Consider the following 18,488-nt stretch of genomic DNA (forward strand, 5'->3'; position numbering starts at 1 on the left):
AAATTTCTCCGGTTTTATGTGATTTGGAATGATTTTGTTAACAAGACTTGATCAACCTTGTTAGTGGATTCATTTTGATGATCATGAGATGGATGAAGCTAGAAGGCACAACCTTATGTACCCTCTCTTTACTTTCTGTTACTTAGAATAAATAAAGTAGAAATAAAATATTTTGTCTGTTTTCTGAATTATCCATGCAATAAAAAATATCCCAAAAATAAAAGTGCTCCAAATGCCCTGCAAATTTAGTATGTTTTTTTATGGAATATTTGAGGATTTTAGGCACTGAGAATACTGCAGGGGGGTCAAGCACCTGGCCACGAGGGTGGAGGGTGCCCCCCCTATAGGGCGCGCGCCCCTATCTCATGGGCCCATGATGGACCCCCTCCACTTATTCCTGCAACCACACACTTCTTCTTCCTCCCCAAAAAAAATCATCATCTAGCTCAAGCACGAGTTCCAGCTCATTTTGCTGCGATTTTCGATCTCCTTGCTCAAAGCCCCATTCACAAAACTGCTTTGGGAGATTGTTTCTTGGTATGTGACTCCTCCATTGATCCAATTAGTTTTTGTTCTAGTGCTTTATTCATTGCAAATTTTTGCTGCATAGGTGACCCTGTTCTTGATCTTGCATGTCAAATTTATGAGGTCCCAAGTGATTTTAATGCATGATATAGGATCTAGGCACTTGTAGGAGTAGTTGCTATCAATCTTGTTCAGTTTTATTTACTTTTATTTTGAAGTTACTAAAAATTTCAGAATTTTCAGAAAAGATGAAGAGGTGGTTATTGAGGGGCTCTTCTAGCCAAGGCTCCAATGATAAGCAAGCTAAGGAGAAAGAAAAAGCCAAGTATAATCTTCCTCGCATAGCGGAAGTAAGGCCTTGTGAGTGGCCATGTGATAATTTCTTGAGAGCATCCGGGATTTATGAAGACTTTTATTCTTTGGCTGAAAATGCTGGCCTCACCAACTTCCTCCATGACCGGATCGAACAGCTTACTTACCAATACTTCCGTGCAAAACTTTTACTATCATCCTAAGAATTCACCTCCTTCGGTATCTTTTCATTTATACGATGAGGCTAAGGAAATGTCTTTACGTAATTTTTACGCTGTTTGTAGAATACCCTTTGAGGGTAGCTTAGACGAACCACATCGTAAATATGTGGAAGGTTTCGTTGATACTATTACTGTAGGGGAACCGAAGAAGGGTTCTGATGCTTTTATCACTAGCATACACTTTCCTGTTTTACGCTACTTTGCCAGATTTGCTAGTCGATGCTTAATTGGTTGTGGAAATAGTGGAAACTTTAATGCTCCTAATATTGTTATTCTTCTCCATACCTTATTCAGTGATAACACTTTTAGTATGGGTGCCGTTATTGCTAAATGGTTAAGTCTAAACCGTACAAAGGGCCCCATCTTTGGCGGCATCTATGTTGCATGCCTTGCTAAATATTTCGAGATACCTATTAGACATGATGAGGAAGAGGAGACATCTTTGCCTCTTACCTTTTTAGATTACAGGAGCATGGTAGCACATGAGTTTATTGTTTACAATGATGATAAGATGCTCCCGTATAACCTGAGATTTAATAAGAAACATAATGAGATTATTACCCTGCGTGCACCTTCTTTGTTTGATTTAACTGCGGGTCATTACCTTGCCTCGCCGAAAGTAGTGTACGCGTACCGAGGCCAGACATCAGCTCCAGAACCTGAGCTGGAACCACCACTAGACCCATATCGTCCATCATCTTATCGGTGGGATCCGGAGGAGATCTCCAACCGGTGGTAGTACGATGACACTTCTCAGTATACTGGGGAGAGTAGCCACTATCCATGGCCATAGACCAACTTAGGCCAAAAGCCTAAGCTTGGGGGAGTACATATTTCCCACCGACTTTACATTCATGTCGACACACTATTCTAGTCGTCGGTGCTCATACTCTTTCATTGTACTATCCATGCTAGTTTAAATTCTTTTTCTAGTTTTCTTCTTGTGTGTTTGATAAATCTTATAAAAAACCAAAAAATTAGCTAGTTTAATTTTCATGCCTGTATTAGAAATAATTAAAAAGAAAACCCAAAAAGATTTCTCGTTCTAATTTTACTTGTTGGGAGATTTCCCGTGTAAATAGTTTTATTTCTTTTTCCTTTCTTTGGGGGTCAAGAGTAGAAGACCATATTGAAAATGTTTAGTGGCTCTCATATGCATGATGGTTGATTTAATTTAGAGCCCATATTACTTTGTCTTCTCTCTTGAAATGAATGCTTGCAGATTCCAGCTTAGTCCAATGCACGTGCACTATTATTATTATACACATCGTTTGGTCGTGCAAATGAAAGGCAATAATGACGATATATGATGGACTGATTGAGATGAGAGAAGCTGGTATGAACTCGACCTCTTTTGTTTTTGTAAATATGATGAGTTCACCGTTCCTGATTCAGCATATTATGAAGTAGACATGTTTGCAATGACATTTAGAGATTATAGTTGCTTATGCCATGCTTACTTAGCTATGAGTTATAATGGTTTACCTTGCGTGCCAACTTGCTATTAAAATGATTGTGATGTGGTATGATGAGATGGTATCCTCCTTTGAATGAATTTAGTGACTCGACTTGGCACATGTTCATGCCTGTAGTTGAAACAAAATCAACGTAGCCTTCACGATATTTATGTTCATGGTGGATTATATCATACTCATGCTTGCACTTAGTGTAAATTAATTTTAATGCATGTTCATGACTTTTGTCGCTCTCTCAGTTGGTCGCTTCCCAGTCTTTTGCTAGCCTTCACCTGTACTAAGCCGGAATACTACTTGTGCATCAAAACTCCATAAACCCCAAAGTTATTCCATATGAGTCCACTATACCTTCTTACATGCGGTATCTACCTGTCGTTCCAAGTAATTTTGTATGTGCCAAACTCCAAACCTTCAAATGAAATTCTGTTTTGTATGCTCGAGCATCTCATGTTCCAACTAGGGATGTGTGTATCTTCCATGCTAGATGGGTTATTCTCAAGAGGAGTGGACTCCGCTCCTCATTCAGGAGAAAATGGCTGGTAACCGGGATGCCCAGTCCCATGATAAAAAAGATCAAAGCAAACCAAAATAATTAAACAAAACTCCCCCAGGATTGTTGTTAGTTGGAGGCACCCGTTGTTTCGAGCAAGCCATGGATTGATGCTTGTTGGTGGTGGGGAGTATAAACTTTACCATTCTGTTTGGGAACCGCCTATAATGCATGTACTATGGAAGATATCGCCATCTCATAGTTGTTGCGTTGACAGTGAAAGTATGCCGCTCAAAATGTTATTTATCTCTCTATTTTAAATTCGAGCTTTGGCACCTCTACGAATCCATGCTTCCCTCTGCGAAGGGCCTATCTATTTACTTTTATGTTGAGTCATCACCTTCTTATTAAAAAGCACCCACTGGAGAGCACACTATCATTTGTATGCATTACTGTTGGTTTATATTGGGTATGACTTGACTGGATCTCTTTTAGCATGAATTACAATGTTTATTCAGTCCTTGATCTTTAAAGGTGCTCTGCATTTATGTTTTGCGGTCTCAGAAAGGGCTAGTGAGATACCATTTTGTTATATCATATTATGATTGTTTTGAGAAAGTGTTGTCATCTGAGTTTTATTATTATCACTCGCTAGTTGATTATGCCATTGATATGAGTAAACATGAGACCTGAGTGTTATTGTGAATATGGTTAGTTCATAATCTTTGCTGAAACCTTGAATGCTGGCTTTACATATATACAACAACAAGAGCAAACAGAGTTTGTAAAAGTTTTTCTTTATCACTTTCAGTTTATCAACTGAATTGCTTGAGGACAAGCAAAGGTTTAAGCTTGGGGGAGTTGATACGTCTCCAACATATCTACTTTTCCAAACACTCTTTCCCTTGTTTTGGACTCTAACTTGCATGATTTGAATGATACTAACCCGGACTGACGTTGTTTTCAGCAGAACTGCTATGGTGTTATTTTTGTGCAGAAACAGAAGTTCTCAGAATGACCTGAAAATCCATGGAGATAACTTTTGGAAAATATAAAAAATACTGGAAAAAGATGAAGGCCAGGGGGCCCACACCCTGTCCAGGAGGGTGCCCCCCCACCTATAGGGCGCCCCCCTGTCTCGTGGGCCCCAGATGCTCCACCGACCTCAACTCCAACTCCATATATTCCGTTTCACGGAGAAAAAACCAGGGAGGAAGTTTCATCGTGCTTTACGATATGGAGCCGCCGCCAAACCCTAAAACCTCTCGGGAGGGCTAATCTGGAGTCTGTTTAGGGCTCCGAAGAGAGGGATTCGTCGCCGTCGTCATCATCAACCATCCTCCATCACCAATTTCATGATGCTCACCGCCGTGTGTGACTAATTCCATCGTAGGCTTGCTGGACGGTGATGGGTTGGATGAGATTTACCATGTAATCAAGTTAGTTTTGTTAGGGTTTGATCCCTAGTATCCACTATGTTCTGAGATTGATGTTTATATGACTTTGTTATGCTTAATGCTTGTCACTAGGGCCCGAGTGCCATGATTTCAGATCTGAACCTATTATGTTTTCATGAATATATGTGAGTTCTTGATCCTATCTTGCAAGTCTATAGTCACCTATTATGTGTTATGATCTGACAACCCCGAAGTGACAATAATCGGGATACTTCGCGGTGACGACCGTAGTTTGAGGAGTTCATGTATTCACTATGTGCTAATGCTTTGGTCCGGTTCTCTATTAAAAGGAGGCCTTAATATGCCTTAGTTTCCATTAGGACCCCGCTGCCACGGGAGGGTAGGACAAAAGATGTCATGCAAGTTCTTTTCCATAAGCACGTGTGACTATATTCGGAATACATGCCTACATTACATTGATGAATTGGAGCTAGTTCTGTGTCACCCTATGTTATAACTATTACATGAGGAATCGCATCCGACATAATTATCCATCACTTATCCATTACCTACGAGCTTTTCACATATTGTGCTTTGCTTATTTACTTTACCGTTGCTACTGTTACAATCACTACAATACCGCTATCTTTACTTTGGCCACTGTTACCATTAGTATCATACTACTTTGCTACTAAATACTTTGCTGCAGATACAAAGTTATCCAGGTGTGGTTGAATTGACAACTCAACTGCTAATACTTAAGAATATTCTTTGGCTCCCCTTGTGTCGAATCAATAAATTTGGGTTGAATACTCTACCCTCGAAAGCTGTTGTGATCCCCTACACTTGTGGGTTATCAGTTGCCTGGGCACTCTTGAGCCCAAAAGGCATAGACACATAGCAGAAAGCTCCAAAGGGAGTGATGTCATGGAATTATCATGTCAGATGTCCTAACGTAAGAACTTAGTCGTGCAACCATCGCAATGACATTAGCTTAAAGGGGTTAAACCGGACAAAGGACACAGGGAGTTTATACTGGTTCGGCCCCTTTTGGTGAAGGTAAAAGCCTATGATCCAATTGTGCTGGAATTGATGGGGTTTTGATGACCAGGGAGCGAATCCGCTTTGCCTGGTTCTCGAGTTGATGTGTGTTGTCCCTAAACCGCCGTTGAGTCTTCCCTTTATATATACAGGTTGACGCCCGTGGTCTACAGAATCCCGAGGCCGGTTCATAAACGTGTCCGTCTCGGTATCTACTCTTTCCTGTCTTACATTACACGTTACTCGCCTATGGCTGTTTATGTCTATGGGCCCTAACCCGCCTCTGGGCTTTGGGCTCCCTTGTCATGTTTCCTCTATAAGTCGCCATCTTCTATAACCTCACGGGCTTCAATATTGGCAGTCTCTTTGTGGATAAATCGGCCCCTCCTGGGCGGTTTATACCCACAAGTTATATCCCCAACATTAGGCCCCAAATTGATTTGAACTTATTCATGTCAATCTTCAATACTTGTGAAAAAATCCTTCTTCAACACTTAGCATACGCCTTGTAATCCACCATGATGTCATCTTCTGATATCACAATAAACCGCCATGACGTCACATGTTTATTAAAAAACCATACATACCTCCCCTTTATTAATGAGCCTCCAAAAGTCAAGGCGACAGCTCTATCACATATCCATTTTTGGGCTCCTCGATTCCTGCACCTGGCACTTATCCATTCGCTTTATAAATAGGGCTGGAGGGCTCCCTTCACTTTTCCCCTTCGTCCCTCTTCGTCTCATCGTCAACCTCGCGACGCCCGAGCCCTAAAGCTCCGCCGCCGCCATCAACCTTGAACCGCTGCACCATCCTTGGCCACTGCATCGACCGGAATGCACCAGAGTTCGTCCGTGCTTCTCTGCTGTTCTTCAGCTCCAATGAGTTTCCTTTTATTCAACCCTAGATCTGTCCTTAGGGCTTCTGTATCCATCGGTGTTCATCAGTGTTCGTCTTTATTGTTTGCTTCCCCTCACTTGTAGCTTGTTGATGCAAGGCTTAGTGACTATCACGCGCGGTACTGATCTTAGTACCTATTTTTAATACTTGATTGCCTCCCCTTTTACCAGAGATCCCATCTGAACCCAAGAACCGCTGCTGCCACAACTTAGGGTTTCAGAATTTTTTCCCTTTTTAGAACTGCGGTAGATCCATAATTATAACATCAATCTGCAAAACCTGTTTCTGCAACACTTAGTAATTTTCAGATCTGTACCTTCCACGCCACTGTAGGCTGTTTAACTTTAAGAAAATTATAACCCGCTGAGGGAGTCCTGGATTAGGGGGTATCCGGAGAGCCAGACTATATACATCGTCCGGACTATTGAAACGTGAAGATACAAGACACAAGACTCCGGCCCGTGTCCGGATGGGACTCTCGTTTGCGTGGAAGACAAGCTTGGCGATCCGGATATTATGTTCCTTCCTTGTAACCGACTCCATGTAAACCCTAGCCCTCTCCGGTGTCTATATAAACCGGAGAGGATGGTCCTTAGAAGGCCGATCACAATTACAATCATGCCATCATATGATAGCTCTTAGGGTTTAGCCTTTACGATCTCGTGGTAGATCTACTCTTGTACTACTCGTATCTTCAATATTAATCAAGCAGGAAGTAGGGTTTTACCTCCATCGAGAGGGCCCGAACCTGGGTAAACATTGTGTCCCTTGCTTCCTGTTACCATCAGCCTAAGACGCATAGATCGGGACCCCCTACCCGAGAACTTCCGGTTTTGACACCGACATTGGTGCTTTCATTGAGAGTTCCTCTGTGTCGTCGCTGCAAGGCTTGATGGCTCGTCTCGTTGTCAAGGATGACATCATCTCTGGAGGAACGCTGGCTATAGGCCAGACCCTCCGACTTGGCGGCTTCATTATGGCCGCCCATTGGCTGTCACGCCAACGATGGCCTCTCGGGTCGTCACGCACAAACTACGCACCAATTCGGAGCTTGCCGAAAAGATGGATCAGATAGAGATCTCCTCTCTTAATGAGCTCTTGGATCGCATCGCCGCTTTGGGAGTCGCTACGGACTATGACCAGATTGGGCTTAAACCCGACTAGAGGGACATTAGATGCCCGCCGGCCACCCATGAGATAGCGGTAGTGGAGGAACCACACACGGGTCGCCCCTCAACTTTGAGGACAAATTATGTCCGGATCACCGAACTCAGTAAGCTGAAGACCTACTCAAAGGAAGACATGGCCCGAGTCCTAGACTTAGAGTCGGGCATTGGGCCGAAGAGATCGGGTAATACTCTGGACCCCGAACTGTCGGTCTTGGAACCTTCCGTGCCCCCGAGTGTTAGACCGGATCAAAATCCGAATTCAGCCAACGACACTCGCTCGGACTCAAACCGACTCTCCCGCATCAGGCAAGAGCCCCTAAAGACAGTACACCGTTACTGGGCCAGATTCCTCCTTGCGCTTAACAAGGTCGAGGACTGCCACGAGGAGGACATAGTCTCACTTTTCTGCAAAAACTGCACGAACAAAGGACTCCTTAATGCTATAAGCCGCCGTGACATAGTACACTTTGCGGACTTAGCGACCATAGTACAGAAGTACTATGCGATGGAAAGCGCCTGGAAGACCCAAACAGAATGTTGGGATAGTACGACCCTCACTAGAACCTTGGTCCGAACTAAACGGCCGAACTCTCGTAGGTCGACCAATTCAATTCCAAAGAAACCAAAACCCGGATGCAACACCAACCCATAGCCTTAGGGCATGTTGGATACTCCGGCAGGTAGCTAAAAGTGGCGAGGATCTCCTCGAGAGCCATAAAGCCGAACAACATCCCGCCAAAGAACACAATACGGTACTAATAGTCTTCGAGACTTTCGCCTCAAACAATAGGCGCAAGCGAGCTCATCGAAGCTCTGCTGAAATCTGCCATGTAACAGAAGTAAATCCGTGGAACAACACTGCTATAACTTTCAATGCCAGTGACGAACCCCAATTCCAGACCCTCCGGGCACCAGCCGCTTTGGTCCTTACCCCAATAGTGGACGGCTTTCGGCTCACTAAAGTACTCATGGACGGCGGAAGCGGATTAAACCCGATCTACGAAGAAACACTCAAGAAGATGGAAGTTGATAAAGGCCGCATTGAACAAAGAGGCACAACTTCAGGGGAATTATCCCTAGTCGGGAGGCATGGTGTGCGGGGAAAATCAAACTCGATGTGGTATTCGGCACCCAGAGAATTACAGGTCTGAAGAAATCGTATTCCAAGTGGCCCCTTTCAGCAGCAGATACCACGCCCTTCTAGGGCGGGACGCGTTTGCAAGCTTTCAAGCTATACCCATTACGGGTACATGAAGCTTAAAATGCCCGGACCCAATGGAATCATCACTCTAGCTAGTGATCCGGATGTTGCACTCCGCGCCAAAAACAAAACCTCAGCACTAGCCTTGGAAGCACTGTCCGAAGCCCTAGCAGCGGAAGAATTAACAATGCTACACGCCACCATGGACAGAGACGATGTGATACTCGACAAACGACCCAAGTCCACCTCATTTAAACCCGCAGATGAGATAGTCAAATGCCAAGTCCACCCAACGGACCACACAAAAACATCTTCCATTGGGACACAGTTGAGCCCCGCTATCGACGCTGCACTGCGAGACTTCTTACGCAAGAATTGGGACATGTTTGCTTGGCACCCATCGGAAATGCCGGGCATCCCGCGCGAATTGGCCGAACACAGCCTTAACATACTAAAGGGATACAAACCCGTCAAACAGACCCTAAGTCGATTTTCAGAGCCCAAACGGCAAGCCATGGGGGAGGAGCTAGCCAAGCTTCTTGAGGCCGGATTCATCAGAGATATCAAACATCCGGATTGGCTGGCGAACTTGGTAATGGTATCAAAGAAGGACAAATCCTGGCGCCTGTGCGTCGACTTCAAAGACCTTAACTAGGCTTTCCCCAAGGATCCATTTCCCCTCCCTCGCATCGATCAAATCATCGATGCCACAGCAGGACACGACTCGCTGTGTTTCCTCGACGCATACTCTGGATACCATCAAATAAAGATGGCAGAGTCCGACCAAGCTGCAACAACTTTCATAATGCGATATGGCCCTTTCTGCTTCAACACTATGCCTTTCGGGCTTCAGAATGCCAGCGCAACCTACCAACGCATGATCAAACATGCCTGGAGAAGCAAATCGGCAAAACAGTGGAGGCATACGTGGACGATGTAGCCATAAAAACAAGACACGTCGAAACCCTAATAGATGACTTGAGGCTTACGTTCGATAACCTACGAACATACGACATCAAGCTGAATCCGGAGAAATGCATTTTCGGCGTCCCCTTTGGAAAACTGTTGGGCTTCATCGTTTCCAATAGAGGAATTGAAGCTAATCCAGCAAAAATCCGAGCTTTTTCGCAGTTGGCTATACCAACAGATCTCAAACACATCCAGAAACTAGCTGGATGCATGGCTGCTTTGAGCCGCTTTATCTCCAGGTTAGGAGAAAAGGCACTGCCTCTTTACCGCCTTCTTCGGCGCACCGAACACTTTGTGTGGATAGATGCAGCCGCGGTCGGACTCGATGAAATAAAGACCTTATTGGCCAGTAATCCAGTACTAACAGCGCCAAATATCGGCGAACCTATGTTGTTGTACATAGATGCAACACATCAAGTTGTAAGCGCAATACTCGTCGTCGAACGAGAGGTTGACGAATACAAATTCCCGCTACAGAAGCCAGTTTATTACGTATCCACGGTCCTCACCCCATGCAAATCCCGATACCCACACTATCAAAAAATAGCATACGCGGTCTTCATGTCATCCCGAAAGCTAGGACACTACTTTCAAGAGTGTTCCATTATGGTGGCCTCCGAAGTACCACTAAACGATATAATAAATAATCGCGATGCCATGGGCTGGATTGCTAAATGGGCCATCGAGCTCCTTCAGTTCGACATAACATACAAGCCTCGGCGGGCTATCAAGTCGCAAGTATTAGCTGACTTCGTCGCCGAATGGATGGAAGCCGAACTCCCTAAAGAGTACGACGCGTACTCTAACTGGATCATGCACTTTGACGGCTCTAAAATGCTGGCCGGATTGGGAGCAGGCGTAGTCCTGACCTCTCCCACCGGAGACACGGTCCAATACGTCCTCCAAATATTTTACACAGACTCCAACAATGGAGCTGAATATGAGGCTCTGTTGCACGGTCTTCGGATGGCAGTCTCTATGGGCATTCAACGCCTAGAAGTGCGTGGAGATTCAAACCTTGCAATATCACAAATAAATGGAGACTTTGATGCCAAGGATCCAAAAATGGCGGCCTATCGCAATGTCGTCCTTAAAATGTTAGCTCGGTTCGAGGGGCTCGAATTCCACCATGTGGCTCGAGAAAACAATCAAGCGGTAGATGTCCTTGCCCGCATCAGCGCTAAACGTGACCATTCCCACCTAACATATTCCTGGAGAGGCTGTTCAAGCCATCCGTGGTATGGGAAGGGGAGTCTGGCAATACCAGCACGAATCCGAATACATCCCCATATTCTGAACTATCATACATAATCCGAGGCTCCACCACCGAAATAACATCGTCAGCCCATGAAATAATGGTTGTTATCGCCCCATGGACTGAGCCTTTCTTGGCCTACCTAAATAGGTAGGAGCTCCCCGAAGACCAAAATGAAGCACGCTGCATCGTTCGGCGTTCTAAACCTTACAAGGTCCATGAAGGGGAACTCTATAAGAAAAGTGTCACCGGAGTGCTCCAAAGGTGCATCTCCGAAGAGGAAGGGCGGCAGCTCTTGGCTGAAATCCATGCTAGACTGGGCGGGCACCACGTTGCGGCTCGAGCATTAGTCAGCAAGGCCTTCCGTACAGGTTTCTATTGGCCGATAGCCCGAGCAGACGCACAGGACCTTGTCCAACACTGCGTCGGTTGCCAGCTCTTTGCCAATCAGAGTCATATGCCCCCTACCACTCTCCAAACAATCCCTATAACTTGGCCCTTCGCGGTCTGGGGGCTGGATATGGTTGGACCCCTTAAAAGGGGAAGCTACAAGAAAAAATATTTATTTGTCATGGTAGACAAGTTCACCAAATAGATAGAAGCCAAACCAGTGAAAACGGCCAAATCCGGCCCAGTAATAGGCTTTATATCCGGGGTCGAACACCGATATGGTGTCCCCCACAGCATCATCATCGATAATGGCTCAAATTTTACAGCCGATGAAGTGAAAGCTTGGTGCGGAAAAATGGGCATTAAGCTCAACTATGCTTCCGTCTACCATCCTCAAACAAATGGTCAGGTCGAACGGGCAAATGGTCTCATCATGAGCGGCATCAAACCTAGACTAGTCGATCCTTGACACAGTCGGATACTCATTGGGTCGAGGAGCTCTTCTCCGTACTCTGGGGGCTGCGGACCACGCCGAATCGCACCAACGGATATACACCATTCTTTATGGTGTACGGTGCGGAAGAAGTACTACCCTACAACATAATACATGATTCACCATGCGTACGCATGTATGAAGAGAAGGAAGTCGAGCTAGATCGGCAAGATAACTTGGACACCCTGGAGGAGGAGCGCGATGTCGCGAAGGCTCGTTCCGCATTCTATCAGCAACAGGCTCGACGATACCAAAGCAGAGAAGTGCGGGCCAAAACTTATAATATTGGCAAACTCGTTCTACGCTTCCAGAGAAGAAGAAGGACAAGCTCAAATCCAAGTGGGAAGGCCCCTTCATCATCGACAATGTTCTCACCGGAGGAGCGTACCGCTTACATAATGCGTCTGATAACAGACTCGAGCAGAACCCATGGAACGCGGCAAGACTCCAGAGATTCTACGCCTAGCGCCGAACTCAGTGTTCGTCTCCTTAACCCTCCTTTTTCAATTATGCTCCCTCCCTTTTCCTTTCTCAATCTTTTTCTCTTCACACAAAGTATTTAATACAGTGCGGATTCCTGGATTATTCCGGCCGCACTATGTGTGCAAGCAATACCTGGGGGCTTCCTATACGGAAGCTAAACATAACTTACTCTAAAGGGCTTTTTGCCCATCATACATGTATTTTCCATGTGTGCCTTTTATTCACCATTATATGCATCGATATGACTTAAGACGTGGCCAAACTGGGTTGCCTGGCTCCTATGTTTATGCCCTATGTTCCCGTTAATTCGGCTAGGGCATAAGGGGAGCACCTCTGCAATTGTTACTGTCGGTTGAGCCGGATGTGTACCTCAGACTGGGTGAAGCCGAAAGCTAGTTTCATTAAGAGAATAGTCGCTCAATGAACAAAAGATGTCTTCGTTTATCATAACATTAATCCCCAGAAGTTTTGTATCATGCGCTATGGTTTGCAGTCCGGACATGTGCCTTGACACATGCTTACCCAGGGAAAGGAACCCTTAACGAAACTATTCTCCCTGGAAGATGTTTCTTACTATCCATGTAATATAACATAACTAGTTGGGTACTTGTTTGTTCAAGAACTTATGACCCCTACGCCTGGTTTCCACGCATACTCTGGTTTTGTATAACCGAGCGGGTATTCGGACACACCCCGGACTGTAGGATCCGGGGGCTGAAGCGAAAAGGTCCGCCATGACAAATGATTTTAATCTGACTAGGGGCTACTCATGCCCATTGAATTACATAGTCACTTGGACTGACTATATTCATCCTCTATACCATCCAACATGCTATCTAGCTTACAATCCTGTTGAGAATACTTTGCGGCTAACGCCACCTGGTCATATACCAGACTAACGGGAATTTCTTGCCCATCTAGCCCCGCCAGTCTGACTTTGGCCATATGGTTTGGGTCTAGCTTGGTGTAGCGCGTCTTCACCATAGCCCATGCTTCCCTTGCACCCTGCCGGCAGGCTGACATCTTCCATAGTCGGAAGCGCCGCCGTGCCCCTTGAAGCATGTCCACAAGCTCTCCCATGCCATATGGCAGGAGGCTTGACAGCCACAAGGCCTGCGCTACGCCCTGCATCGCCTGCCGAGCTCGCTCGTGCAGCTATGAGAGGACTTGCAGTAAATCGCCTGCAGATGCAGGCATCTCCTCCTCAGGGAGACCCGTCACCATTCCTACAAGCAAAACTCTTTCAATATACTTCACCACCGAACTATGCTACAGTTCGTCTAGGCAGTTACCATACATGCCGCGGCGAAGCCTTTTGTTCTCCTTCACGGAGTCCGCCAGCTGTGCACGGACGTCTTTCAATTACACGTCCAGCCGAACATTGGCATCTTGGAGAGTATTCTTCTCCTGCTTAACTTGCGTAAGAATGCGCTCACCGGCCTTTAGTTGCCTATGGAGATGCGACTCGTCATCCCTCCCACCCTCCGGATTTACTCCAGGGTTATCTGCAGAATTTTCTGTTAAATTCGTCATACCAGCTAGTTGCTAACCAGTTCACTTTCGTACAATCAAGATAAATGTTACCGGATGAGGCCTTCTGGGATTCCTCTGCTTGGCAACCATGGCCCTCAGTTGAGTCTTGCACTCCTCTAGCTCCCGAGATAATGGCTCATTCTTATCTACATGAACCTGTGCATACATTGATACTTAAAACTGTTGTTCCAACCGTTTCAAGTCTCAGGGGCTATTGCTATACATGCTTATCAAACTTTCTTACCCGTATATCTTTGGTATACTGGTCCGTCGCCCGGGCAAGCCCACCACTACTAGGGAAAAGCCTAGCAGCAGCGCGGGTTTTAGGCCTATCAGTAGCACGGGCAGGAGCGCTACTGATAAGGCGCTACAACTAATTCTTAGCAATAGCGCGCCTCGACCCACGCTACTGGTAAATTGACTTAGTAGTAGCGCTCCTTCAGAACAGCGCTACTGGTAATTAGTAGTAGCGCTTCTCCTCTCCCGCGCTACTACTATTATTTAGTATTTTATTTCATGTTGTATTCATACACCTTTACACAAGTTTTCATACAACAGGAATTTAGAGATTGTTTTTACATAAAAATGAGTTATTACATCATGGGGTGAAAGAACCATGGACTAGTTTCAAGTGGATGTCCATCCACTTGAAACTAATCCGCGGTTCTTTCACCCAATGATATAATAAATCATCATCATCATCATATCATTAACAACTTATCATCATAATACATCATTGTCATATAACACCTCCTCAAGATCATCGTTTTCATCATTGACATCACATAACACCTCCTCAAGATCATCATTATCAACTCTAACACATTACCACATAATGAACATATTGTACCTCATAGGACCTATTACATTCAATTAAGACCTACTACATTTTCTAAGGTAAAATAGCAAAAAACAAGATAGCCCCTGACTCTCCATTATGGAGAATGGAGATTAGCCTGTCTCCAATTCTTGCCTTTCGCTGAATGTTACTTCCAAGAACCTCCTTGCGAATGTCCATACATTTCTTCCATTCTTTGATGAACACGTGTTCATGGGTTTTAGAAATCCGATATGCACAGGTGAGCTCCGTAGATTTACCTGGCAGTATGTTCAGAACTAAGAGGCGACCATGCAGAGACATCAGATGAGGCACACAATCCATCGGGAGTTTTTGTTTAATAAAAACTTCGTAGTTAGCAATGATGTACTAGTTTTAGAAGTATGCAAAAAATGCACGGATGTCGTAATAGTAAAAAATCTTACCAGGGTATCTCCAGAGAAGTTATCGTGGTTTAACACATGCACTAGTGGCACGTATTCACCATAATTTGGAGGAGTTCGATAATAGTTATTGTAATTCTCAAGAAGAGTACAAAATGCGATCAGATGATTTTTCTCCTTATACGTTAATTCGGTGCCATCGGTGTAGTGGGTTTTATCTACCATCTTCCGCACAGTCTTTGAAGAATCAAAATAAGCTGTCAATGGAAATAAGCTATCAACAATTTTGAAATAAACAATATAGATTAGTTAATAACTATGTTTGAGAAACTCACATAGCGGTACAATCGGAAGCGTATCAACAAGGACCCAAATGTCCATATTGTCTTGCTCGATGTCAGGATCACCAAGATCCATGGTGACAATCATACCCTCATAAAAACCATACATTTTGCAAAGTGCTCGCCAATTTTGGCAACCAAAATGGGTTACGCTCTGAGCATTGCATAGATTTACTTCAAAATCCATATCATGATGGGTCCTTAGCTGTATTTTCTTTGTTTCGAAATTTTCATGGTCTTCAAAACCCATCCTCTCCGAGACATAGCGTCTTGCATGGCATGGGATAAGCTAGTCGAATTGTAAAGTATGAAAATTAGACGTTGAAATAGTTGAAGTCATGCTTAATTACGAAAAAAAACACTTGTCGTTGTTGCGTACCGTTTCGCAATCGAAGGTCTCCTCGAGCTTAATGCTGAAGCACCGATCTTCGTCCAGCCGAACGAACCTGTCGCACATACCTCGATCGTCGTGGCACCAGCTACACTCCCCCGGGAGACTGTCGTCGTCCGAGTACAACATTTCCTACAATCATAATTCAAAGATTAAACTTGTACATATTCTAGCACAAGTCATGCCAGAATTCATGAAAAAATCCGGCATGACCTTTGCTAAAAAGTACATATCGAGCGCCTGAAATTTGCCGGAACGGAAATTAATCAACACTCCGGCAAAACATAGGCCACTCGGAGATGTAAACTGAACATGAACGGCCACTTGGGCAACCACATATCCTATTTGAGCAACAACACAAGATATACAAGGATATTTGCCTGGTCTCGCCTCGATGTCGGAGGGGGTCGGTGACTGGGACGACGGCGGGGATGTCGGAGGGGGTCGGTGATGGGGACGATGGTGGTCACCTGAAACCATATAAGTTATCACTAATACATCCCGAATAATTGCTTAAACTAAAAAATAACAACAAATATGACATGTTCAACTAGTTTTATTAATTCAACTAGTTCTTACTAAATATAAACTTACTATAAATAGAAAAAAAAACTAGTTCTTTCTAAAAATAAAGTAGTTCAACTAGTTATATTAATTATCTTACTAAAAATACATTTGTTCTATTAATTCAACTAGGTCAACTAGTTTATTAATTTACTTACTAAACTAGTTCAACTACAACTAAAGTAATTCAACTACCACTACTACTACTAAAAATCTAGTACTAACTAAGCAACATCTAGTACTAGCTATGAACCCTAAATTAACATCTACTACTACTAAATCTAGTACTAACTAGTGGTAGGGGGTGGGGGCGACGGAGAGGTAGCTAGGGGCGGCGAGGTCGAGGGCGGTGGGAGGAGGGCTGCCGGCGGAGGAGGCAGGAGGGGCGACCGCAGGCGGAGGGAGGAGGGCAGCGGCGGAGGAGGGAGGGGAGGCCGCGGGCGGAGGGAGGAGGGAGGAGGAGGGAGGAGGGACGGAAGGAGGGGAGTACCTCGGCGGCGGACGGACGAAGGCGGCGGCGGCGGCGACGCACGACGACGGTTATCGGCACGCGGGCGAGAGTGAGATCAGTGTGAGTGAGGGTCGGACGTGCGCGTGGGGATAAGGTAGGGATAGTTGTAGCGTGTTTGCCAAAACGCGCTATAGCTAATCTGAATAGCAGCAGCGCTTTGCATATAAACCGCTACTGCTAAGTGTAACTATACAAAAAATACTTCAATGCAAAAATACATTGGCCATCAATGATCTTTTTGTGTACAATATGAATTGTCAATATGAGTCCCCTCCGGTAGGAACCGGAGAGGACACATATTGCGGCCACAAATTTTACACATAGAGTTCAGTGAAGACCAACTAGTTGTCGTAGTTTCAGAAATAACAAATTTAAGGTGGTAAACACCCTGTTCACGGAGCGAGGTGGGACTAAACTTGTGGGCAGATCTTAGCAGTAGCGGTTTTCCTAGAAGCGCGCTGCTGCTAACTTCTATAGCAGTAGCGCTATTCTATATAGAGCGCTACTGCTATAACTAGCGGGGGGCGAGGTCATGGCAATTATAGCAGTAGCGCGGTTTGTGGTGGACACGCTACTGATATTTTCCTTTCAGCAGCGGGTTTTGGTGAAACGCGCTGCTGCTAAATAGCAGTAGCGTGGTATTTTGAGGAGCGTTGATGGTAAGATTCTGTGTATAGGCTTTTCCCTAGTAGTGCACCTTGAGCAGCCCGGATGTATGTGTCTCCCGAATTGAAAGCATTAAATGCCTCTTCGGAAAAGATATTGTTGCGAAGTATGGCCCGTCGACGCTGGTGATTCATGGCGCTCTCTACTTTGGAATTTGTGGCAGAGAGCATATCTGCGTCCTCTGTCGGAGGACCATGCGGCATCGGCCCTATGTCCGCCTCCTCTCTTGAAGTCAGCTCTGGAGCCCGACTGGTGGAGGCGTGGTTGGCAGGATCTCCGGATATAGTCCGGATACTCCTCTTCCTGCCAGGATGTAAAGGGCACTGTTGTACTCAAATAACAATCAATTACATGACAGGTGGTTTCCTTACCTTTGTAATGGCGTGTCGGCCCTAACCGCCTTCCTCTTGAGCCTGCCCAATCCGGACGCTTGTGGCTGACGAGTCCCTAGGGACTCGGCTCTGCGCTCCGAACGTCGCTTCTGCAAAAACACGACGCTTCAGGGATAAGGCGTGACATCAGGAAAGAGTCCTCTTCGGAGGATCGAGTCTTCGGCTTGGCTTACACGCGACGAGGGTAGCAGTCCGGGATAATCAGCAGTAATAGCCACTAAGGCACCGTCACGGCTCGCCCGACAAAATATCCCGTCGACAAGCTCCACGCCCGCATCTGGGTCTTCTTCGAGTCATGGATCCAGGGCCCTTTCGGGGTCCTCTGGCTGCGGGGAAGGGCTGGAGATTCCTTCTACGGCCCTCCTTAGTTCCTGCTCGGAAATATCAATGCAGGTATCTTTAGCAAAGAACGCCACAATAAGTGAAGCGAGAAAATAAATGACGACTTACCCAGTTTGGGGGATTATACATGGAGAATCCATCCCGCGGTTTGATATGGAGGAAGTCTTCCTTTTCTCCTTTGTATAGGTCGGATAGTATCCTTGCCA

This window comes from Triticum aestivum, chromosome 3B (assembly GCF_018294505.1).
Source record: "Triticum aestivum cultivar Chinese Spring chromosome 3B, IWGSC CS RefSeq v2.1, whole genome shotgun sequence".
NCBI classification, from domain to species: Eukaryota; Viridiplantae; Streptophyta; class Magnoliopsida; order Poales; family Poaceae; genus Triticum; species Triticum aestivum.